This window comes from Oncorhynchus kisutch, linkage group LG6, assembly GCF_002021735.2.
Source record: "Oncorhynchus kisutch isolate 150728-3 linkage group LG6, Okis_V2, whole genome shotgun sequence".
Lineage (NCBI taxonomy): Eukaryota > Metazoa > Chordata > Actinopteri > Salmoniformes > Salmonidae > Oncorhynchus > Oncorhynchus kisutch.
Window position 1 is genome coordinate 41,816,972 of NC_034179.2, and position 26,233 is coordinate 41,843,204.

Below are 26,233 nucleotides of genomic sequence, written 5' to 3' on the forward strand. Positions count from 1 at the left end.
TCCAAGTCATATTAGCAACCGATCCTAGCTGTTGCACCCCAATGAATATGGATCCCGTAAATTTCTCAGAGGGCCGGTAAACAAAAATCATCCCTGTCACTTTATCCGGCGCCACATTTTCCAAACAGAAACCCAGCTTTCCTTTGTACTGTTAAAAAATAAAATAAAAAATAACACACCTTCCCCTGAAATACTGGACTAAAAAAATATATTACCACCATTGAATAACTGTAGCAACCGTGTTTATAAATGTGGATAACAGTTTTACCACTTCAGCATGGTTTTGTGGCTCAGTCAATGCCACACAGGTCTAACGGGCCAGAAGGTTGAGGGTTTGACGACCACCAAAGCCAAGTTCACTCTCCCCATCTGTGCCAATACACTACGATCAGAGCCGGCTACAGTCAATGACAAGCTAGGGGAAATCAGATTTAACATTTTGATGCTATATTTATATAAAATATATGCAAGAATTTCCCATCAACGGGTTTTTGTGCCAATGCACCACACACAACCAACAGGCAACGCATAACTGCATACTGATTACCGACTTGGAGCTCTTATCATGGTTTGATGATCATCTCAACAATTAGAAAATACATCCCTCCCTACTTAGTAGTGAATAATTGGATTGACAATCTCCGAGTGTCATTAAACTTGTGTTTTGTAACAGAAGTCTCTTTCCATTAAATCGAATGGCTGTTGTGCAGTTTGGATGCTTGAATTATATTAGAGTGGAGTGGATGAACGTGAGCACGTAAGCTACAGGACACTTTTGAAGTAGCCAAATCAGCATGGCTGATTAATAAGGGCTGTTTTCATAACAAATTGGTTATCAGCCTTTTTGGACGCCAATTACATTGCAATCCATGAGGAAACTGTGTGGCAGGCTAACCACCTGTTACTCAAGTGCAGTGTCAAAAGGACCTTGTGGCTGCAATGAGCCAAGGTAGTTGCTAGCTAGCATTAAACTTCTTATAAAAACAAAATCAATCTTCACATAATCACTAGTTAATTACACACGGTTGATATTACTAGGTTAACTAGCTTGTCCTGTGTAGCATATAATCAATGCGGTGACTGTTAATTTATCATTGAATCACAGCCTAATTCAACTTCGCCAAACCGGTGAGGATTTAACAAAAGCGCATGCGCGAATAAAGCACATTCGTTGCAAAAATGTACCTAACCATGAACATCAATGCTTTTCTTAAAATCAATACACAAAAGTATATATTTTTTTAAACTGCATATTTAGTTCAAATAAATGCATGTTAGCGGGCAATAGTAACTATGGAAATTGTGTCACTTCTCTTGCATTCAGTGCAAGCAGAGTCAGGGTATATGCAACAGTTTGGGCCGCACCATTTCTTCCTAACAAAGACTAATTAATTTGTCGGAATTTTACATAATTATGGCATAACATTGAATTTTGTGCAATGTAACAGCATTATTTAGACTTAGGGATGCTACCCATTCGACAAAATACAGAATGGTTTCATATTTCACTGAAAGAATAAACATTTTGTTTTCAAAATGATAGTTTCCGGATTTGACCACATTAATGGAGAAAGGCTTGTATTTCTGTGTTTATTATATTATAATTAAGTCTATGATTTGATATAGCGGTCTGACTGAGTGGTGGTTGGCAGAAGCAGGCTCGTAAGGATTCATTCAAACAGCACTTTCCTGCATTTACCAGCAGCTCTTCGCAATGCTTGAAGCATTGCGCTGTTTATGACTTTAAGCCAATCAAGTCCCGAGATTAGGCAGGCAATACTATAGTGCCTATATGAACATCCAATAGTCAAAGGTATATGAAATACAAATGGTAGAGAGAGAAATAGTCCTATAATAACTACAACCTAAAACTTCTTCACTGGGAATATTGAAGACTCATTAAAAGGAACCACCAGCTTTCATTTGTTGCATGTTCTGAGCAAGGAACTTAAACGTTAGCTTTTTTTACATGGCACATATTGGACTGTTACTATCTTCTCCAACACTTTGTTTTTGCATTATTTAAAACTAATTGAACATGTTTCATTATTTATTTGAGACTAAATTGATTTTATTCATGTATCATATTAAGTTAAAATAAGTGCTCATTCAGTATTGTTGTAATTGTCATTATTACAAATATAAAAATCAAATTTGGCTTATCACCAAAAGCACTCAAACTTCTACAGATGCACAATCGAGAGCATCCTGTCGGGCTGTATCACCGCCTGGTACGGCAACTGCTCCGCCCACAACCGTAAGGCTCTCCAGAGGGTAGTGAGGTCTGCACAACGCATCACCGGGGGCAAACTACCTGCCCTCCAGGACACCTACACCACCCGATGTCACAGGAAGGCCATAAAGATAATCAAGGACAACAACCACCCGAGCCACTGCCTGTTCACTCCGCTGTCATCCAGAAGGCGAGGTCAGTATAGGTGCATCAAAGCAGGGACCGAGAAACTGAAAAACAGCTTCTATCTCAAGGCCATCAGACTGTTAAACAGCCACCACTAACATTGAGTGGCTGCTGCCAACATACTGACTCAACTCCAAACACTTTAATAATGGAAATTGAGGTAAAAAAAAAAAAATTTTTAAATGTATCTCTAGCCACTTTAATAATGTTCACATTACATTACTCATCTCATATGTATATACTGTACTCTATACCAGCTACTGCATCTTGTCTATGCCGTTCTGTACCATCACTCATTCATATATCTTTATGTACATATTCTTTATCCCTTTACACTTGTGTGTATAAGGTAGTAGTTGTGGAATTGTTAGGTTAGATAACTTGTTGGTTACTACTGCATTGTCGGAACTAGAAGCACAAGCATTTCGCTACAGTCGCATTAACATCTGCTAACCATGTGTATGTGACAAATACATTTGATAAATAAATTCATTTTTTTGTATTATTATTTATAAAAATCGTCTGATTAAATCAGCTTTTTTTGGTCCTACAATAATCAGTATCGGCGCTGAAAAATCATAATTGGTCGACCTCTAGTCTCTTGAGAAACAGACGCCTCCTCACAAGTCCTCAACTGGCTGCTTCATTAAATAGTACCCGCAAAACACCAGTCTCAACATCAACAGTAAAGAGGTGATCTGGTATGCTGGCTGTAATAAAGCACATTTTTGAGGAGAAAACATATTCTGATTGGCTGGACCTAGCTCCCTTGCCCAGTCGTGAAAACCATAGATTAGGGCCCAATTCATTTATTTCAATTGACTGATATCTTTATGTGAATTGTAACTCAGTAAAATCTTTGAAATTGTTGCATGTCGTGTTTATATTTTCCTTTAGTATAATTAGACAAGTAGACAAATACCAACGAAAATAGCAGGAAATAAGCAAAAGCATATCTAGAAATCTGGCAAAATAAATCCTGCACCTTCTGTCAAAAAAATCATTCAGCCTTCTGACTAGCCTACAGCGCATTTTCTATACTAGCAGGTTAGGGTCAGGTGCTGGCCTATGATTACCTTTATCACAGTGGTTCCTCCTTTAAAAGTTGCAGAGTACTGCGTCGCAGCTTGCAAGGTGCCACAGAATTCTATGGCACGTTATTTAAGTGTTAACCACAGGTACCATTAATGCTAGTTAGTGCTAGTTTGACCACCAGAGGGCATCAGAGAAGCATTTGATAGCCTTCCCATAACGGCTGTACAAGAAAATGCGGAGATGACTAGACCACAGTCGCAAAGAAAACCATTAGTAACACACTACGCCGTCATGGAATAAAATCCTGCTGCGCACGCAAGGTCCCCCTGCTCAAGCCAGCACATGTCCAGGCCCGCCTGAAGTTTGCCAATCACCATCTGGATGATCCAGAGGAGGAATGGGAGAAGATCATGTGGTCTGATGAGACAAAAATAGAGCTTTTTGGTCTGAACTCCACTCGCCGTGTTTGGAGGAAGAAGGATGAGTACAACCCCAAGAACACCATCCCAAATGGAAAGCACGGAGGTGGAAACATCATTCTTTGGGGATGTTTTTCTGCAAAGGAGACAGGACGACTGCACTGTATTGAGGGGAGGATGGATGGGGCCATGTATCGCGAGATCTTGGCCAACAACCTCCTTCCCTCAGTAAGAGCATTGAAAATGGGTCGTGGCTGGGTCTTCAAGCATGACAACGACCCGAAACACACAGCCAGGGAAACTAAGGAGTGGCTCCGTAAGAAGCATCTCAAGGTCCTGGAGTGGCCTAGCCAGTCTCCAGACCTGAACCCAATAGAAAATCTTTGGAGGGAGCTGAAAGTCCATATTGCCCAGCGACAGCCCCGAAACCTGAAGGATCTGCAGAAGGTCTGTATGGAGGAGTGGGCCAGAATCCCTGCTGCAGTGTGTGCAAACCTGGTCAAGACCTACAGGAAACGTGTGATCTCTGTAATTCCAAACAAAGGTTTCTGTACCAAATATTAAGTTCAGCTTTTCTGAAATATCAAATACTTATGTCATGCAATAAAATGGTAATTAATTACTTTAAAATCAATGTGATTTTCTGGATTTTTGTTTTAGATTCCGTCTATCACAGTTGAAGTGTACCTCTACATACTTTGTAAGTAGGAAAACCTGCAAAATCTGCTGTGTATCAAATACTTGTTCTCCCCACTGTAGATGATATTTTTGTAATTCAGTGGTATTTTCTCCCCACAGTAATTCGTTATGGATCCAAAACTAAATAAACATGTGCATTTTGAAAGAGCATTTTTTTATCATACGTGAAAGCATGAAGATGCCATTATTAGTTCAATTGTTTTAGTTTGAATGTGCAAACTGGCATTAATAACAGGCCATTCTTGAACATGGGGTGAGACATTGTTACTAATTTGTTATCCAAGCCAGTTTGTTATTTGGAATCATTTATTTCTGTTTTTAGAGGGAGAAAAATCAAAAACCTACAGTGATCTCGGGCCAGCACAGGTATTTAACCAGCATCTGTAGCAACACAGCTTGCACTGCTATGCAGTGTCTTAGGCCATTGTGCCACTCAGGTGTTGTACAACGTGACCGGTCGGGAGTGGCTAAACTACCACATTAAGAGCAAAATAATCCTAACAAAATAAAAAGCCTTAGAGTAACAGTTTAAGTAAGTAATACTGAAGTCGTGTACAATTATCAGTTTCTATTTAGGTTTATGTTGCCCATTCATTGTCAGTTAGAGACACAGTAGGACCCAAAAGCATAATCAGTGCTCTAACTCCCCCCTTGCGCTGGTCTGGAACAATGAAGTGGTGACGCAGGGAACCATACTAAACCACAAATGACCTCTAAGTACCGCGGCATAAGCTCACAACTTTTAAAGGAGGAACCACTGTATAGGTCGGGCGGTTGCGGGTGGGTTATTTGCAATTGAGGGTGGGTGCGGGGGGGACAAACACCTTACTCGTGCACCACACACACACACACTTCAGTTTCACCCAGAGCACCTATTTATCTCACCCAACTTAAATACTCACTAAGCCACTCAACAACTCTTCCAAATGTAAAGATCTGGTGCACTTGACAGTTTCACTTGTGTCCTCTACATTTTTAGACTCCAGTGTATTCATTCTGTGACTGGGTAAAACACACAACCGTAAATGGCTTCCTATACCAGGCTAAACAGAACTAGGGAGACAAGAGCATGCTGATGGGATTTTTTTGCCAGGGACCTCACAATACAATATTATCACAATACTTACTTGGGTGACAATACGATAGTATTGCAATTCTAACAATACTTTCTGCATTGTAATTTTATTGCGATTTGATGTTCCAAACATATTGCTCACAATATGTCTGCTGCAGAGAGACGAGAGCATGAGAAAATCATCCATGGAACTAAAAAAGTGCTAAACATTTTGGTTCACTACTTAAAAAGATGGAACACAAATAGATACTTGGAGCCAAATATCAACATATTCCAAAAATACTATGATGCAACTGCCCATGTTACCCCCATCACTAATGATACAGAAGACAATGAAAAATAGGCTACAAATTCTCAGTTATTCTAGCATCTATATTCTTACACTCAATATAACAAATAGCAAAACTATGAGGGGAGTGTGAATGTTTCTCAAGCTCTACTAAAAAGCAAGCTGAAATTCTTCTTTCTGGTACGAGTGGCGTTGAGAGCCTACACCCTGACCGGATACCTCCCATGCACTGGGAGCACAATGGCTGGGATTGTGAGTGTGTTGGTGGGTGATCCTGCTCAGGTATCTGTTCTGTGGCTCCCTAAGCGCTGCCACACAATTTCACACACACCATGTTGCCAATCCAGGCCCTGAATGAGAATTCCCTTTGTCAATGCTGCTGCCTCATTATCCCCCCCTCTCCATTGTAGGAATACCCTGGCAGCTTTCCAACCTCCCCTATCAATGCAGGAATTGTTTATGGGGGAATGGAATCCTGATAGGGAATTCCATGGCATCCTCAGAAGCCGGTGTATGTGCAGCCTGGGAGGCTGAGGGGAGATGCTTTTCAAGCTGTGGGGCGAGAGCGAGTTAGCAGCTCTTAATGTGTGGGGTCAGGGCCCGGGACACTGGGCTATGCCAGTTGTGTAAATAATGAACACACAATGTTCCTTCAGCATCTAGGGCCAAGGTCAGGGGTCACGCCTGCCTTTGTGTGCAGCAGCAGAGGATGAAGACAAACAAGGAGCCCTTTGAGAGTTTGAGCACTCACGTACATAACGAGTGTACAAAGGAGGGTGGGTCCGTTGCATAATATATGACTGCAGGGCTGTTGAGACATGTCATTTTGAATATCTAGATTTATGCTTGTTTTGCTCATTAACACATTCATTTGTTTATTTGCCTTGGTGGTTGCCAAGCTACCTAGTCAGGGTAACACATGCGATGGCAACATTTACATTTTTATAATTGCGAAGTTGGCCTATTATCCCAATAGTAGCTCTTTATTTACAGAAATTTCCTCTAGTGTCAGCTTGCAAAAAGCAGTAATAAAAAGCCAAGGGATATGTTTAAATAAGATAGGGTGGTTGCACTTCGTTAGCTAAAAGCATCCCTTTTCAAGGCCAGGAAAACATATCAAATGGAAAACCTTTGGACAGAGAGCACTACCAGAACAGAACAGAAGTCTGCCTTCAAAGCACATCAGTTAATGAATCAGCGTCCTTGTGCCCCACTATTCTGAGTGAAGCGCTGACGTAGTCTTTGAAAAAGTGCCCTGTAGGGTGTGTTGAGAATGCTGCTCTTGCCGAAACGTTTCCAAAAGCCGAGCACATCGGTCATTACGACACCAGACAAAAGCTAGCCTAATTGCTGACACCACAAGGCACTGAAACACAAAGCCGATGTAAAGTCCCTTGAGTGATTTGGCTGAGGTGAGCTCCTGTTGTTGGGGAGCAGATATATTGCCTTATTGTTCTCTCAATCTTTTACTCTCCTTCCCATAAGACTCTTTACTCTCTTTCTCTGCCCGTCTTCCCAGTCTCTGAAGTCCAGGCTGCAATGCGACAGGCTGCCTCAAGAATCCGTCGATAAAGCCTCTGCTGTCCAGACGACCAAGGGGCTCCTTGTGTCTCGGCGGGTATTCCCAACATCATCCCCCCTGGGGCCTACAGGAACTCTAGAGTCAGGGGTTTCCCTGCAAATTTGGCTGCTTCGAAAACAATGTCGCGGATGAAAATGTATTGGTCGCAGGTTTTTGGGCAACTTTTAAATTGCACCGTGGCCTTCGTGGCATTTCTCTTAAAATATAATGCAGCAAAAAAAAGAAACGCTCCCTTTTCAGGACTCCGTCTTTCAAATCACTCGTAAAAATCCAAATAACTTCACAGATCAGACACCACAAGGCACTGAAACACAAAAGGGTGTTAAAGGGTTTAAAACATGCACATGTGGAACGGTCGTTGTTAGAGCCGATTTGGACATATTTGTATAAAATACAGAACACAGAGCTCCATGTACATTTGTGAAAATATATTAAATATTTATGTTTATGTTGAAATATTATGTACGTACCTTTATGGTTTATATTTACCTGATTGAGATATATTCATTTGTTGTTAGTGTAACTAAGTTCTTATATTATGGAAGCGCAAATGTGCTTATAATTGGAATGTTTGATAAACTTGGGAATGGAATTCAAAACACAGCGCTGTGAAAACAATTTAGAAGTTTAAGTTTGGTTAACACCGAGATCCTATGCACAATGTAGCCTAATCATATGTCTAATATTTGGCTTAATGTGGAAATGCAATGCAACAACGGAATGCAACTAAATGATCTAAAGACACTGCGTGTTTAAACTTCATTAACGAGGAAAAAACTTATGGGATGAAATGTTTAAAACATCTAAAATGCCAAACTTGCACATGTTCAATTCAAAAATGGGTCAATATGCTGAAATGGGTGACTGTGTTTTAAAGCATTAAAGGAGGTCTAAAGGGGCATTACGTTTAACAATCAAACCAACAACTGTGTCAATGTAAATTGAGTGAACTAAAAGTGAATGATGGAGGATGGAGGATGAAATCCCAAATAAGACCCCATTGGAGAGGGCAGAGGAACATTTAAATACACTCTATGCAGCCCGGAGAGGCAAACTTGGAGTGTGTAGACAAAATGAATGAAATAAGTCATTCTTATTGATGGAGGAAACATTGAAACTGTGAATGAGGGTCTTGAAGCATTTGATGCTGTTATCAATGACTAAGAATGCTCATGAATCTGTGCTAGAGCTGGTCACAGAGGAGGAACAGGAAAATGAGAGCATTAACTATTATCAACCAAGAATGAGGACTTATGAACATTTCCTGAAGGAGGTGGAAATATGGAAAACGGCTGAAGTTGAGCTGTGGTAAAGAGGAAAGGAAGCCACTACAGTCGTTAACTTCTTTGGGATAGGAGGCAGCATTTTCACTTTAGGATGAAAAGCATGCCCAGAGTAAACTGCCTCCTACTCAGTCACAGATGCATATTATTATTAGTATTGGATAGAACACATTGAAGTTTCTAAAACTGTTTGAATGATGTCTGTATGATGTCTGTATAACATAACTCATATGGCAGGCAAAAAGCTGAGAAAATATCCAAACAGGAAGTGGGAAATCTGAGGTTTGTAGATTTTGAACTCAGCCCCTATCGAATACACAGAGGGATATGGGTCCTTACGCACTTCCTAAGGCTTCCACTAGATGTCAACCGTCTTTAGAATGTTGTTTCATCGATGGAAAATACCTGTGCGACTGGTACTTTTACATGCGCACCTGGCAGATAAACATGGGTATAAAATATTTGGGCTTAGCTTTGCTTGGGGCCTCAACATACAAACAGCTCATTGTTCAACCCTAAAGACGCAACTGGTATGTAATGTTTGGAATTATTTATTATGTTGCATCCAGTGCTTAGCACAATTTACATGTTTAACTCTGGTCGGAGTGGTGACTTATTTTTTTGTGGATATTTTCTGACTGCAGAAGTAATTGCTTGAAGTGCTAGATTAAATTGTTTAAACGTTTACTTTATTCAATGCCATGCTTTGTTGCCGTGTAATGCATTGTTTGTGTAAAATAATGCATGTTTATTCTCTGTTTAAGGTTATCAACCTATTCCTATTCCTCTGTCATTCAATTACTCTATTCAACGGTTTCAACATATGGCATCAAAACCATAATAAAACACTAAAAAGGAATTGAGTTGTCCCTTTGCATCCTTCACGTGTTGAGCAAGCCGTTTTCAAGTTTGGGCAGAGCTGAAATAATTATAACACCTAGACAACTTGACAGTTGATAACCAGCGTGGCAGTGAAGACAAAAGGATTAACGGCCTGAAGTTAGGAAAGCTGTCGCAGAGAGGAGGATTGGCTTACATCTCAAAATGGCAGAGGAAACTCTTGGAAAAACAGTGAAGGAGCTGAAGCAAGAAAGAACTTTGGCTAAAAGTGCTTTTACCAAGCAAGCAAACTTCCTTAGCAGAGGTGCAAAACACATGACTAAGAGCGAACTGCGAGAGGAGTTCAAGAAGCTCACGTCTGAGGCAAGGAAGGTCAGTGAGACAAATGATGAATACAGGGCTGGACTTCTGGCAGACATTGAAGCTGAAACCGATGAGGGTGAAGAAGCTGACCTGAGCAAGCAGCAGCAGACTGAACTTGAGAAGACATTCCAACAATGGGAAGTACGATTGGATGAGGTCAGGGGGATGATCCAGTCCAACCTATGGCCTAGATACGGGGAGGACGAGGTGAAGTCTGCAATCAAAGAAGCTGAGACCGCCTGTGATGGAGTTGTTCAAATACCTGTTATTGCTGTAAATAGAGATGGCTTCGAGCTACGGTGGGATGGTGCGAAGGCACAAGTCCAAGATGCAATCACAAGCCTAGCAGAGCGTGAGAGTGGATTCCAGTAGCAGAAAAAGAACGGCTGGAAGCCAGAGTAAAGGATCTGAAAGCATTCAGAAACAACCTTGAAGCAAGGAGGGCAGGATTTCTCACAGCGCAAAGAATTGCAGAAGGGAATTACAGAGGGAGAGTGCAGCAGAAGCCCGTGCCAGCTCCACAGCAGACACTGAGAATAAAACCAACCTGTTTACCCAGGTTCAGTGGGTATAAAAGGAATTTCCATCGATGGAGGAGAGACTGGGAGAGTCTACAGAAGCAGGGGGAACCAACAGGCTCATTCAAAGTAAAAAAGATCCAACTCCTTGACAGTGTAGATGAGAGAATGTGCAGAGACCTCCGTTTGTCTACTTACAATACTGCTGAGGACATGTTCAGTGTGCTTGAGAACAGGTATGGAAACAGGTCTACCATTGCCTTTGAGATAATTGAGGATCTGGAGAAAATCCCTGCTTTAAGAGCAAATCAGCCAAGGAAAGTTAGACATGATCCAAACTATATAGTAGGCACTGGATGATCTCACAGAGCTTGGAGGCACAGGAGCCATCAACAACCCTCCAGTGATCAAATCCATAGAAAGCAAGTTACCTGACAACATCAAGCGAGATTGGCTTGTCTTCATGGTAAACCCGAGAAATAATGTCACGCCGGACAATCACTTTGAGAACATTCTTAAATTCCTGAAAACACAGGAGGAAATTCTTGAAAAAGAGAGAGCAGCTGGGAGTGAGTGTAAAGCCAGAAAAGAAATATGCTTGTGTGGAAAGAAAATATGCATCCACACGTTCCACAAGGAAAGGCAGCTGTGTTGTCTGTGGAGATGAAAAGCATAGAGAAAAGATCCTTTTGCAAGCGTTTCAAAGAACTGAAGCCTGTGGAAAAGTTGGATCCTGTAGAAAAGCTGGGGGCCTGCAAGAGGTGCTTGGTCTGTCATGGAGAAGATGAATGCAAAGACACTTACCTGGGCAGGAAAAGAGACTAAGAAAGACCATAATTTCTTTCTTTGTCTGAAGGGAGATTTCAAGAGGAGTGACTCAGACAGAAGACAATCCAATGTGAGAAGGTATACACTTACAGAGGAGCAGGAGGAATTTGTATCTAAGCTCTCCCCAGAGATGGCAGAGAAATTCAAGAAAGCATTCACCAACATCACTGCGAAAACAAACTGTCGAAAATAATCAGCTGGGAGTGACTGAGTCAAGTGCAGTAGAAGAATTGTCAGTTATTCTAATGCTGCTCAAGGTAACTGCCAATGCAGGACAAAAAATTGGAACCCTGATCGACTTGGCATCGGACACAAACTACATCACTCAGAGCTGCCAGAAGATTACATCTTTGCAGTGAAAACATCACTTTAGTCGTTCATGGAGTCGGAGGAATGGCCATGAAGGTTAGAACCAGAAAATATCTCCTCAGAATGAGGGTCAAAACACCCATAGGCACAGAAAGAGCTCATGAGCTTATCTGCTATGGTTTTTATGAAATTGCCAACATCCACAGAGTCATCAAAGCTGAGCAACTCAAGAAGTTCTTCCCAGAAGTCAATCTAGCAGATCTGAGTAGACCAGAGAGTAGAGCTACTGATAAGCCACCACTAAGGAAGACTTGCTCCGCAAAGAGTGAAGGTGATTGGAGACCTTGTCTTGTGGTAAGGCCCGCTAGAAAAGACTGTTGGTGGAGCACATCCAGATCTGTTTGAAGAAGTGGATATAGCCGCACACAGGTCTGAAACACATTTTGCTCGATCCATGAGAGCAACCGCTGTCAAGTATTAAGAGATAGCTAAGCTGTTCACAGCTGAAACCAAAGGCACAGTTGCTCGCTGAGAGTTCTTGGATTGGTGGAAATGGGACAGCATTGGAGCAGCTTGCGACCCAAAGTGTGGAGGACGCCGGTGCGTCAACTGTCAACCAGGAGGCAAGGAAATGACTCTGAGTGAGGAAAGAGAGCTGGAGATCATAAGGAAAGGCCTCACCTACATCAAAGCAGAAGCTCACAGTGATGAACCCCACTGGCACACAAAATACCCCTGGATTCAAGATCCAAGTTCCCTTCCTGACAACAGGAGTGGGGTGGAAGCCACCTTCTTGAGAACAGAAAAGCAACTCAAAAAAGAGCCAGAGTGGAGAATAGCATACACAGCTCAAGTCCATGAAATGGTGGAGAGAAGAACAGCAAAGAAACTCACCAAAGAGCTCATTGCCAGCTGGAAGGGGCCAGTATGGTATGTCAGCCACTTGGTGGTGCCAAACCCGCACTCTCTCACAACACCTGTGCGACTGGTATGGAACAGCAGCCAGAAGTTTAGAGGGGTCAGCATGAATGACCTTCTGCTGAAAGGGCCTGATGTCCTCAATCCCATCCGAGCAGTACTACTCAGGTTCAGGAGAGGCGTCCATGCTGCCCTCGGCGACATTAAGAAAATGTACAATTCTGTGTGGTTGGAAGACCTGGAGATGCACCTCCACCGATTTCTCTGGAGAGACGCTGAGGAGGAAGAGATTGAAGAGATTGAAGAGTATGCGATCACCAGAGTCAACATTGGCGATCGACCAGCCGGGTGCATTGCGCAATTGGCTATGAGAGAGACAGCCAAACTGCTCATGTTTGCTCACCTGGAGGAGGAACGTAGGATCCTATGTGGATGACATCCCGACTTCCCATAATGACTTGCAAAAACTGGACCAGAACACCAGAAGGGTTGAAGAGATCCTGAAGGCAGGCAGGCGGCTTCTTCCTCAAGCCCTGGGTCCGGTCAGATCAAAGTGGGAGGCAGGAGATCGTACCAGGAGAACATGGAGCGCAGTCAAGCACAGCACTCATTCTCCCAAACCAAATGAGGGAAGGAGACCGCCCTTGGAGTTGGATACCTTGTTGAGGAGGATAAACTGTACCTCATGACTTCAATCAATTTCTCAAAGAGGAAAAAGAAAATGAGTCGGTCAAAATCTACTTGATGAAGAGGTGAGAGTGAAAACTCCAAACCCACTGACGAGAAGAGAACTGCTGAGCCAGGTAGCTAGCCTATATGACCCAATAGGCCTTGTCACACCTGCCAAACAAAAGGGTGCCATTCTTGTCAGAAAGGCGTTTCAGGAAGCTGGAGGCAAAACTCTGACCCAACACAGAGGTTCGTGTGACCTCCTTGGGTTCTAGAACCAGGAGGTCAAGTGGGAGGTGTTGCGTCAGGAAATAGAACACTAAAAACATGAGCACAATGGCAGCTCGTCCTTTAAAGAACTCCAGGCCTCAAGAGGGCAGATGACCCAAAAACACAGGTGGAACTAAAAAAATTGAACCAAGATTTCTGGAGGGACTACTTTTACATGCGCACCTGGCAGATAAGCATGGGTATAAAATGTTTGGGCTTAACTTTGATTCCATTTACGAGTTCCATTGTCTTTTGTGTCCATCACTCCTGTCAATCTTGTGTAAAGACACACTTGATTACGCATAGAACTAGGCCTAGGCTACCTGGCCTGCACAAACGTAGGCTTATAAATGTGCCAATTTGGAGATCTGATACTATTTCTCATAGTCTTCACTCACCATCACTGCAGAGCTTCTCAAAGTACATTTTTTTCTTCCTCAAACAGCAAGTAAACAAAGTCTGTTTTTACATCCATTGAGAATGACAATAGCTCCTCAACATAGACTATTCACGGCTCTCTCCCTTTCAATAACCACTCAGCATGAAAAGGGACAACAGGTTTTTCTTCCAGTTAGGCAATATTGATCTCTAGCTCCCTCTTTAGTCATTTGTGCGTCTTCATTTTTAGTCGCAGCGCTTAAACATCTGACAAGCTCAGTAGCCTACATATAGTTGATTTAAATCAAACATAGGATTCTTTTTTTTTTATGTCAGGGACAGCCCTAGACTATTGAAATGACAAGTCAATCTCGCAAACAGGCCATTAATAAGTGTTTGTAGTCTTAACATCTGGCACAAATTGACTGCCAGAAAATAGCCTAACCTTCATTTTTGGAAGTTTTCCATGCGTTTCTTGCGTAGATTGAGATCCTCTGTCCAACTTTCATCATTCTCCTGGCAGATGTATCTATAGATACATTCAAAAGGAATTTATTTACAATCATAACAGTTCATTTAGTAAAATTTTCATTAATGTATGTCGATTTATCTGCCGAGTTTAACGGCAAATTATCTTTTCTCGCGCAACATATTAAAATGTCTTTATTACATCACGTTAGCCTGCAATAATTATTATTTTGATAGAAAACCAAATTATAACATTTTTCATATGTCGTTACAAGTTAGGTCAATATACCTTCATTTGCTCGATAACGTTACAGAAAAAGGGGTTTATTGGATCAATATACGTTAACTCTTGCTGCAATTTTTTGGGGAGCTCGTTTTCAGGCCTTGTGAGCAGGTTGAGTGGTCTTTGGGCTACACATTTTTGCTGGACCTGGCAACCCTGTCTGGAGAGACCGCTAATGAGGAGCCAGCAGATCCTCTGCACACCCTAACTGATGAGTAACAGACACCATGACAGACACCACAATGACTGTCCTATAACGATAACTTCCTGATATCACCCTAAACCTGAAATCACATTTGTTTCCATGTTCATTAGGGACGGTCACTTAGAGATAGGTACAGTGCCTTGCGAAAGTATTCGGCCCCCTTGAACTTTGCGACCTTTTACCACATTTCAGGCTTCAAACATAAAGATATCAAACTGTATTTTTTTGTGAAGAATCAACAACAAGTGGGACACAATCATGAAGTGGAACGACATTTATTGGATATTTCAAACTTTTTTAACAAATCAAAAACTGAAAAATTGGGCGTGCAAAATGATTCAGCCCCTTTACTTTCAGTGCAGCAAACTCTCTCCAGAAGTTCAGTGAGGATCTCTGAATGATCCAATGTTGACCTAAATGACTAATGATGCTAAATACAATCCACCTGTGTGTAATCAAGTCTCCGTATAAATGCACCTGCACTGTGATAGTCTCAGAGGTCCGTTAAAAGCGCAGAGAGCATCATGAAGAACAAGGAACACACCAGGCAGGTCCGAGATACTGTTGTGAAGAAGTTTAAAGCCGGATTTGGATACAAAAAGATTTCCCAAGCTTTAAACATCCCAAGGAGCACTGTGCAAGCGATAATATTGAAATGGAAGGAGTATCAGACCACTGCAAATCTACCAAGACCTGGCCGTCCCTCTAAACTTTCAGCTCATACAAGGAGAAGACTGATCAGAGATGCAGCCAAGAGGCCCATGATCACTCTGGATGAACTGCAGAGATCTACAGCTGAGGTGGGAGACTCTGTCCATAGGACAACAATCAGTCGTATATTGCACAAATCTGGCCTTTATGGAAGAGTGGCAAGAAGAAAGCCATTTCTTAAAGATATCCATAAAAAGTGTTGTTTAAAGTTTGCCACAAGCCACCTGGGAGACACACCAAACATGTGGAAGAAGGTGCTCTGGTCAGATGAAACCAAAATTGAACTTTTTGGCAACAATGCAAAACATTATGTTTGGAGTAATAGCAACACAGCTCATCACCCTGAACACACCATCCCCACTGTCAAACATGGTGGTGGCAGCATCATGGTTTGGGCCTGCTTTTCTTCAGCAGGGACAGGGAAGATGGTTAAAATTGATGGGATGATGGATGGAGCCAAATACAGGCCCATTCTGGAAGAAAACCTGATGGAGTCTGCAAAAGACCTGAGACTGGGACGGAGATTTGTCTTCCAACAAGACAATGATCCAAAACATAAAGCAAAATCTACAATGGAATGGTTCAAAAATAAACATATCCAGGTGTTAGAATGGCCAAGTCAAAGTCCAGACCTGAATCCAATCGAGAATCTGTAGAAAGAACTGAAAACTGCTGTTCACAAATGCTCTCCATCCAACCTCACTGAGCTCGAGCTGTTTTGCAAGGAGGAATGGGAAAAAAATGTCAGTCTCTCGATGTGCAAAACTGATAGAGACATACCCCAAGCGACTTACAGCTGTAATCGCAGCAAAAGGTGGCGCTACAAAGTATTAACTTAAGGGGGCTGAATAATTTTGCACGCCCAATTTTTCTTTTTTTAATTTGTTAAAAAAGTTTGATATATCCAATAAATGTCGTTCCACTTCATAATTGTGTCCCACTTGTTGTTGATTCTTCACAAAAAAATATAAAACTGTATCTTTATGTTTGAAGCCTGAAATGTGGCAAAAGGTCGCAAAGTTCAAGGGGGCCGAATACTTTCGCAAGGCACTGTATATGGGAAGGCTGGATGAGCTGAATGGCCTGTTCTCATTACACTAACTATGTTGGCCTATCTAATGCTAGCAGCACTTTTAAATGAGGAGCATTCATCCGCAACACAAACATGGCATCTACAATGCATGTCATGGAAATGTGTTCAGTTCCTAGGATTAGTACCAGCTGAGCTTTTTCTAGGTCTACAGGACTGCAGCTGTCAATGACATGCTGCTACTAAACGTAGAGCAATGTGTAAAATCACCCACTTGTATCTTTTCTCACAAAATGTGATGAGCTTAGACTATAGACTATTTCTCTGTGTATATCAATGATGTTGCTCTTGCTGCGGGCGATTCCCTGATCCACCTCTACGCAGACGACACCATTCTATATACTTTCGGCCCGTCTTTGGACACTGTGCTATCTAACCTCCAAACAAGCTTCAATGCCATACAACACTCCTTCCGTGGCCTCCAACTGCTCTTAAACACTAGTAAAACCAAATGCATGCTTTTCAACCGGTCGCTGCCTGCACCTGCATGCCGACTAGCATCACCACCCTGGATGGTTCCGACCTAGAATATGTGGACGTCTATAAGTACCTAGGTGTCTGGCTAGACTGCAAACTCTCCTTCCAGACTCATATCAAACATCTCCAATCGAAAATCAAATCAAGAGTCGGCTTTCTATTCCGCAACAAAGCCTCCTTCACTCAAGCCGCCAAGCTTACCCTAGTAAAACTGACTATCCTACCGATCCTCGACTTCGGCGATGTCATCTACAAAATGGCTTCCAACACTCTACTCAGCAAACTGGATGCAGTCTATCACAGTGCCATCCGTTTTGTCACTAAAGCACCTTATACCACCCACCACTGCGACTTGTATGCTCTAGTCGGCTGGCCCTCGCTACATATTCGTCGCCAGACCCACTGGCTCCAGGTCATCTACAAGTCTATGCTAGGTAAAGCTCCGCCTTATCTCAGCTCACTGGTCACGATGGCAACACCCATCCGTAGCACGCGCTCCAGCAGGTGTATCTCACTGATCATCCCTAAAGCCAACACCTCATTTGGCCGCCTTTCGTTCCAGTACTCTGCTGCCTGTGACTGGAACGAATTGCAAAAATCGCTGAAGTTGGAGACTTTTATCTCCCTCACCAACTTCAAACATCAGCTATCTGAGCAGCTAACCGATCGCTGCAGCTGTACATAGTCTATTGGTAAATAGCCCACCCTTTTCACCTACCTCATCCCCATACTGTTTTTATTTATTTACTTTTCTGCTCTTCTGCACACCAATATCTCTACCTGTACATGACCATCTGATCTTTTATCACTCCAGTGTTAATCTGCAAAATTGTAATTATTTGCCTACCTCCTCATGCCTTTTGCACACATTGTATATAGACCCCCCCTTTGTTTTCTACTGTGTTATTGACTTGTTAATTGTTTACTCCATGTGTAACTCTTTGTTGTATGCTCACACTGCTATGCTTTATCTTGGCCAGGTCGCAGTTGCAAATGAGAACTTGTTCTCAACTAGCCTACCTGGTTAAATAAAGGTGAAATGAAAAAAAAAAAAAAAAAATAGCATGTTGAATTTCAAGCGTGCAATGCTCATCCATTCCCATCTAAAGTATTGTCATTTCCACAAAGCTTAGTTTGTGTAGGCCTACTGGTTGTTAGAGAAACCTGAACTATATGAAGGGGTAGGAAGTAAGATTTGTCCAACCTAACCCATAACCTCAGTATGGAAGTAAGTCAAATCCTGTATATTTTCAGAATGAGTTACATAATCTTTAACATTTTGTGTTTCACATTCATATTTGCGTCAGGCCTAGATGGATTAGATAATCACTCCATGATTCCTCAATCAACTACACTGATATCCGCTAGTGGGAAGGCTAATCAGCCGGTTACAGCCAAATTATAGCCTGCAACTCTTTCCACTTCATATTAACTAGATAACTTTCCACTTGAAAGTTAAGTCACTATTCCATTGAGCCCTCCCACTATAATTAACATGCATATTCTAGCAAACTATTGACAGCATAGGTGCCTGTCAGTCACAAAGCGAGCGATTAAGGTACAATTTGTGCGCACTTTGGTTGGTTTGTCACATTTCTTTAGAGGATGGAAAGAGCATGATGATCGTGAATTTCCACATACCATGTACACTGGAACACGCTGTCAAACACAACAATACAGAGCATCCCAAACTTGCTCAATGGGCGACATGTCTGGTGAGTATGCAGGCCATGGAACTGGGACATTTTCAGCTTCCAGGAATTGTGTACAGATCCTTGCGACATGGCATGTGATGACGGCGGATGAATGGCACAACAATGGGCCTCAGGACCTCGTCACAGCATTCAAATTGCCATCTATAAAAAGGCAATTGTGTTGGTTGTCTGTAGCTTAGGCCTGCCCATACCATAACCCCTCCACGTCACCATGGGGCACCCTGTTCACAACGTCGACATCAGTAAACCGCTCACCAACACCACGCTGTGGTTGTCAGGCCGGTTGGACGTGTTGCCTAATTCTCTAAAATATGTAGCTTATGGTAGAGAAATAAACATTAGATGATATGGCAACAGCACTGGTGGACATTCCTGCAGTCTGCATGCTAATTGCATGCTCCCTCAACTTGAGACATCTGCGGCATTGTGTTGTAACAAAACTGTACATTTTAAAGTGGCCTTTTATTGCCCCCAGCACAAGGTGCACCTGTGTAATGATCATGCTGTTTAATCGGTTTCTTGATATGCCAAACCTGTCAGGTGGATGGATTATCTTAGCAAATGAGAAATGCTCACTAACAGGTATGTAAACCTTTTTGTGAAAATTAAGTGGCTACGATGAGTCAAAATGATTGAATAAATTCGATCTCATATATCCCTTTGCCATTCATAAATCACTCAATGTGGTTGTGTGTCCATGGCGTCACATCAGGACAAGTAAACCAAAGGATTTCCCAGGTTTCCTTTCCTAGGATGTCGGGGCTTGCCAGACAGTGACACTAAAGTGAGTGACTCGTCTCCTCAGTCAGTGTAGCATACCAAATCTTGAGAGAGCTGTTCATTTGGCCCCCTAATTTGTATAGGCTACTGGTAGGCCTAGACATTTCGCCGATTATCTGCAGATAAATTACGAAAACATTCAATGAAGAATCATCACTGCAGGAACAATAATTAGTAGAGAGCCTCACTCTGGTCCAAATACAATAAATCAGGGCCCTCATGGAATACAGGCATTAAAACAGAATTCAACAAAATTAAAAAATATGTATTAACAATGTCTTAATTTGCAAAACTTTATCATAAGACATGAACAGAATGCATGTGATTCGTATTTCCAGCAACTTTCTGAATAGACAACGAGAACACCCTCTTCTGCGTGTGTACGGTTTACCACTGTGACTCCAGATGGAAAGGCATTCCGAAAAAACTCTATGAAATGTTAACTACAAAGTCATCAATGCAGCGGGTATTTGTTTTGCAAAATCTACCATCACGTACACTACAATAACACAGCTAAACAAAAGCCCCATGCAAAGTGGTCACTTGAATTGAAAAGGTAACTGCACCCAAAAAATCGACTTCAGATTTTTCCCAGACCTCAAAAACTGGTCTACTGATGTGGTTTAAGCATTGTTGTGGACTTAAGAACTAATGTTGATGTTTTTCTATTTAAAAAAATAGAACACAGGATGTGAAACCCTGAAAAACAGAAAAACATCAGCCAAAGTATAACAGGTTTATAGGGCCCTACCCAATGACAATTTTAAATTAATTGAAGCTATATAAAATCAAAGATATGATAATTAAGACTGAAACCTTTCTATATTTAACTTTTAAAAGGTAATCTTAAACGTAATGTGGCCTATTTACTTAATAAAAAATAAAAAAAATAAGAACATTGTGGCAATTCATATCTTGCAGTAAAAATGTAAATAAGACTAATCTAAAAAAAATATGTTCTGATCATATACAGCTTAAGTCAGAAGTTTACATACACTTAGGTTGGAGTCATTAAACTCGTTTTTCAACCACTCCACAAATTTCTTGTTATTAACAAACTATAGTTTTGTCAAGTCGGTTAGGACATCTACTTGCATGACACTATTGTTTACAGACTTAGATTATTTGACTTATATTTCACTGTAACACAATTCCAGTGGGTCAGAAGTTTACTTACACTAAATTGACTGTGCCATTAAACAGCTTGGAAAATTCCAGAAAATTATGCCATGGCTTTAGAAGCTTCTGATAGGCTAATTTACATAATTTGAGTCAATTGGAGGTGTACCTGTGGATGCATTTCAAGGCCTACCTTCAAACTCAGTGCCTCTTTGCTTGACATCATGGGAAAATCAAAAGAAATCAGCCAAAACCTCAGAAAACAAATTGTAGACCACCACAAGTCTGGTTCATCCTTGGGAGCAATTTCCAAAATGCCTGAAGGTACCACGTTCATCTGTACAAACAATAGTACGCAAGTATAAACACTATGGGAACCATGCAGCCGTCATACTGCTCAGGAAGGAGACATGTTCCACAATAAAATGAGTCCTATATCGAAATAACCTGAAAGGCCGCTCAGCAAGGAAGAAGCCACTGCTCCAAAACCGCCATAAAAAAAAGCCAGACTGCGGTTTGCAACTGCACATGGGGACAAAGATCATACTTTTTGGAGAAATTACCTCTGGTCTGATGAAACAAAAATAGAACAGTTTGGCCATAATGACCATCGTTATGTTTGGAGGAAAAAGGGGGAGTCTTGCAAGCAGAAGAACACCATCCCAAACGTGAGGCATGGGAGTGGCAGCATCATGTTGTGAGGGTGTTTTGCTGCAGGAGAGACTGGTCCACTTCACAAAATAGATGGCATCATGAGGTAGGAAAATTATGTGGCTATATTGAAGCAACATCTCAAGACATCAGTCAGGAAGTTAAAGCTTGGTTGCAAATGGGGCCAAATTGACAATGACCCCAAACATACTTCCAAAGTTGTGGCAAAATAGCTTAAGGACAACAAAGTCAAGGTATTGGAGTGGCCATCACAAAGCCCTGACCTCAATCCTATAGAAAATTTGTGGGCAGAACTGAAAAAGCGTGTGCGAGCAAGGAGGCCTACAAACCCGACTCAGTTACATCAGCTCTGTCAGAAGAAATGGGCCAAAATTCACCCAACTTATTGTGGGAAGCTTCTGGAAGGCTACCCGAAACGAAACGTATGACCCTAGTTAAACAATTTAATAGGCAATGCTACCAAATGCTAATTGAGTGTATGTAAACTTCTGACCAACTAGGAATGTGATGAAAGAAATAAAAGCTGAAAGAAATCACTACTATTATTCTGACATTTCACATTCTTAAAATAAAGTGGTGATCCTAACTGACCTAAGACAGGGACTTTTACGAGGATTAAATGTCAGGAATTTAGAAAAACTAAGTTTAAATGTATTTGGCTAAGGTGTATGTAAACTTCCCGACTTCAACTGTATGCCTAGACGATATCCAAAATAACAATACACATATTTTTGGTCATTCAAATGGTAAACCTATCTTTCTACACAACACCACATCAAATGTTTCCAATTTGGGAGGTAAACTCGATAAAGTATTCAACAAAGTATTTTGCATGGAATTAAGGCATTCCAATGTACAAAAGGCTGCCACCAACTCATCCCATAGGATTTGATTCTTCACACTCTCTCAGCACAATAGGGTAATCTTTGCTGCAGGGTCTGCTACTCAAATGCATGTTGAATAAAGCATGTAACACACTTGATTTCAAATCATCGGGTAGAGTGCAAGGACTTGAGTAGTGGTATATCCAGTTGTGGAACCATCAACAAATATCATATGCTAATTATGCACCAGTGATATCATTTGTAACCAGTAATGTGACCGCTTAGTTCAAAGTCTGCTAAGATGTCCTTAATCCACCAAGCAAGTGTTTGAAACAGACTTAACTGGAGTACTTATTACAACTGAAGATCTGACCGTTGGCCAGGGGGCTAAAGCTACGCTAGGCACAAGAGCTAACTATCGAGGGAGGTCAAACAGAGCACTTTGCAATGGGTAATTGAGGCAAAGATGCCACAAGTCTGGGAGGCAGATTCTGGTAATGGGAAAAGGACAAATAGCCATAGTGACTTGAGACTCTGTGAGAACTGACGGTTAACCATTGACATTCATAGTTGTTGGCCAATAATAATAATGAGAAGTCTGCGGTGCACTTACCACTGGTTTCATTGAACAGTCAATGCTGGGAATTAACTGTATTTCCAAGTGCCAATCAGACCGGCATTCTGGCATTGAACTTGGTAGTGGTAGTTGTGTGTATGTTTTCAGCTAAGGATCTAATCTCCTGCTTCGACATTTCACCATCTCGGAAAACAAGGGTTGTATTTGGACCCAAAAATGTCATGTCAGCACAAGGCATGTACAAAATCTAGTATAATAATTAGGCTCATATACATTGTCTACTAGTATTGTTTTGAAATTGAGAACATAGTGCATTCAGAAAGTATTCAGACCCCTTATTCAGACATTTTGTCACGTTACAGCCTTTTTCTAGAATGGATGTAAAAAATGTTTTTCCTTATCAACCTACCTCACAATATCCCATAATGACAATGTGAAAATAGGTTCAGAAAAAAAGCCAGAAATACCTTATTTACTTAAGTCTTCAGAACCCGCTATGAGACTCAAAATTGAGCTCAGGTGCATCCTGTTTCCATTCATCATTCTTGAGAGTTTTCTACAACTTGTAGTCCACCTGTGGTAAATTCAATTGCTTGGGCATGATTTGGAAAGAGCTCCGAGACTGTGTGGAGGCACAGATCTGGGGAAGAGTAACAAAACATGTCTGCAGGATTGAAGGTCCCCAAGAACACAGTGGCCTCCATCATTCTTAAATGGAAGAAGTTTGGAAACATCAAGACTCTTCTTAGAGCTGGCCGCACGGCCAAACTGAGCAATCGAAGCCACTCCTGCGGCTCGGGGGAGAAGGGCCTTGGTAAGGGAGGTGACCAAGAACACAACGATGACTCTGAACCTTCCAGAAGGGCAACCATCTCTGCAGCACTCCGCCAATCAGGCCTTTATGCTAGAGTGACCAGACGGAAGCCACTCCTCAATAAAAGGCACATGGAGTTTGGAGTTTGCCAAAAGGCACCTAAACGACTCTGACTATGAGAAACAAGATTCTATGGTCAGATGAAACCAAGATTGAACTGTTTGGCCTAAATGTCAAGCGTCACATCAGCAGGGCTCTACAGTGTGAGTATTTCAATAGTATTTGCCCCTAAAAATAGTTATGTCGAAACGTAAAAATTATTTACGAGCACAGCTTGCGAGTAAAGACTACAACCAACCATAATACATTTTTCCCCCGCTGCTAATTGCTTAAAAACTACAAGTCCCACATTCCACAAGAGGCATGCGCCAACCACAGTAGATTTTTCTGTGATGACACAATCCAGTCACAGTGAGAGAAAGGAGAACACTGGGGGAAAAAGTATCAGTATAGGCTAAGTTAACGTGCAGACATCACTAAAAAGTGTGGACCAACCAGAAATTGTTTGTCGAGATGGGTATGGAAGAACTTGACTGGCCTGCACAGAGCCCCAACCTCAACCCCATCAATCACCTCTGGGATGAATTGGAACTCCGATTGCGAGCCAGGCCTAATCGCCCAACATCAGCGCCGACCTCACTAATGCTCGTGGCGGAAAGGAAGTCCGACGCAATGTTCCAACATCTAGTGGAAAGCCTTCCCAGAAGAGCGGAGGCTGTTATAGCAGTAAATGGGGGACCAACTCCATTATAATGCCCAAGATTATAGAATGAGACGTTCGACGAGTAGGTGTCCACACAAACTTCAACAACAAAAAGATTACAAGACACTTATTTCCTGAGCCCTTATCAGTCAAGACACACCTAGTAATGAATATAACAATGGAATCGAACAGAATATTTTTCCAAATGAAAAAAAGTTGCCAGCGCGCATCTCGCATCTGTTACAGTTCACCTCAAAAAGTGATTATCTGATATGCGGCTCAATTTGTAGAGTTGAAATCGTTTTTTCAGGGTTACAAAACGAAATCTCTTTTCGATATACAGACATTCAATATACTTTTTTCTGCCTGTTATGGAATTTTCTAAGTTGATTAACACATTTAACACTAGTTTGTGTGCACACAGCACGTGTGTGTAGAAGGAGCAGTCAGAACACAATTGACTGAGTGTGACATTGTGGGGAAAGGGAATTCAGGCAAAACAGATGCTTGGCATGGTTGCTTTTATGTTGTGCCCTGCAAATGCACATGTACAAATGGAACACTAGACTCCAAGAAAAGTGACGTCTTCAAAACAACATTTACATTTTAGGGGGGGGCGAAAAAATGTAGTACTACAGTATGAGAAAAATAATGTTCTCTGGATAAAGATAAGAGTTTTGACGACTGTTCGAGTACTCGTGCCCAACCCTACCCTAAAATCGCCCGCCCCACGATTATGAGTCAAACCACGCATCACTAATGGATACATAAATCCCACTAAAATGACTATGGTGACTAAGGTTTCTGCTTTGTCATTGGCACAGTGGCAGCTATTTGGCATGACAGTCTGTGTGGAAAACAGGAATTGGAAAGATGGCCTCCCTTGTTTTTGTAGTGAGAAACAGTGCCTCCCAAAAGTATTCATACCTCTTAACTTACTCCACATGTTCCTGTATTACAGCCTGAATTCAAAATGAATTCAATTGACATGTTTTTCTTAACCCCATAATGACAGTGAAAACATGTTAAGAAATGTGTGCAAATCTATTGAATTCTTTTAATACCTTTATTTAACTTTTCCACGTATTCCGTTACAGCCTTATTCTAAACTTATTAAATAGTTTTTTCCCCGTCATCAATCTACACACAATACCCCTTAATGACAAAGCAAAAAAACAGTTATTTTACTTTTGCAAATGTATTAAAAATAAAACTGAAATACCTTATTTACATAAGTATTCAGACCCTTTACTCAGTACTTGGTTGAAGCACCTTTGGCAGCAATAACAGCCTTGAGTCTTCTCGGGTATGACACTACAAGCTTGGCACACCTGTATTTGGAGAGATCCTCCCATTTCTCTCTGCAGAGACATTTTCAGGTCTCTCCAGAGATGTTAGATCGGGTTGAAATCCGGACTCAATGACATTCAGAAACTTGTCCAGAAGCCACTCCTGCGTTGTCTTGGCTGTGTGCTTAGGGTCGTTGTCCTGTTGGAAGGACAAGTCTGAGGCCCTGAACGCTCTAGAGCAGGTTTTCATCAAGGATCTCTGTACTTTGCTCCGTTCATCTGTCCCTCGATCCTGACTAGTCTCCCAGTTCCTGCCGCTGAAAAATATCCCCAAAGTATGATGCTGCCACCACCATGCTTCCCCGTAGGGATGGTGCCAGGTTTCCTCCAGACATGACGCTTGGCATTCAGGCCATAGAGTTCAATCTTGGTTTCATCAGACCAGAGAATCTTTTTTCTCATGGTCTGAATCCTTTAGGTGCCTTTTGGCAAACGCCAAGCGGACTGTCATGTGCCTTTACCCGAAGAGTGGCTTCCGTCTGGCCACTCTGC

General features: G+C 41.7%; 1 protein-coding gene across 4 annotated transcripts in view; it reads right to left on the reverse strand.

The window, feature by feature from the left end:
* arhgap32b (Rho GTPase activating protein 32b) overlaps positions 1-26,233 on the reverse strand; it is a 220,648-nt gene that overhangs the window by 190,762 nt on the left and 3,653 nt on the right. The window lies entirely within an intron of this gene.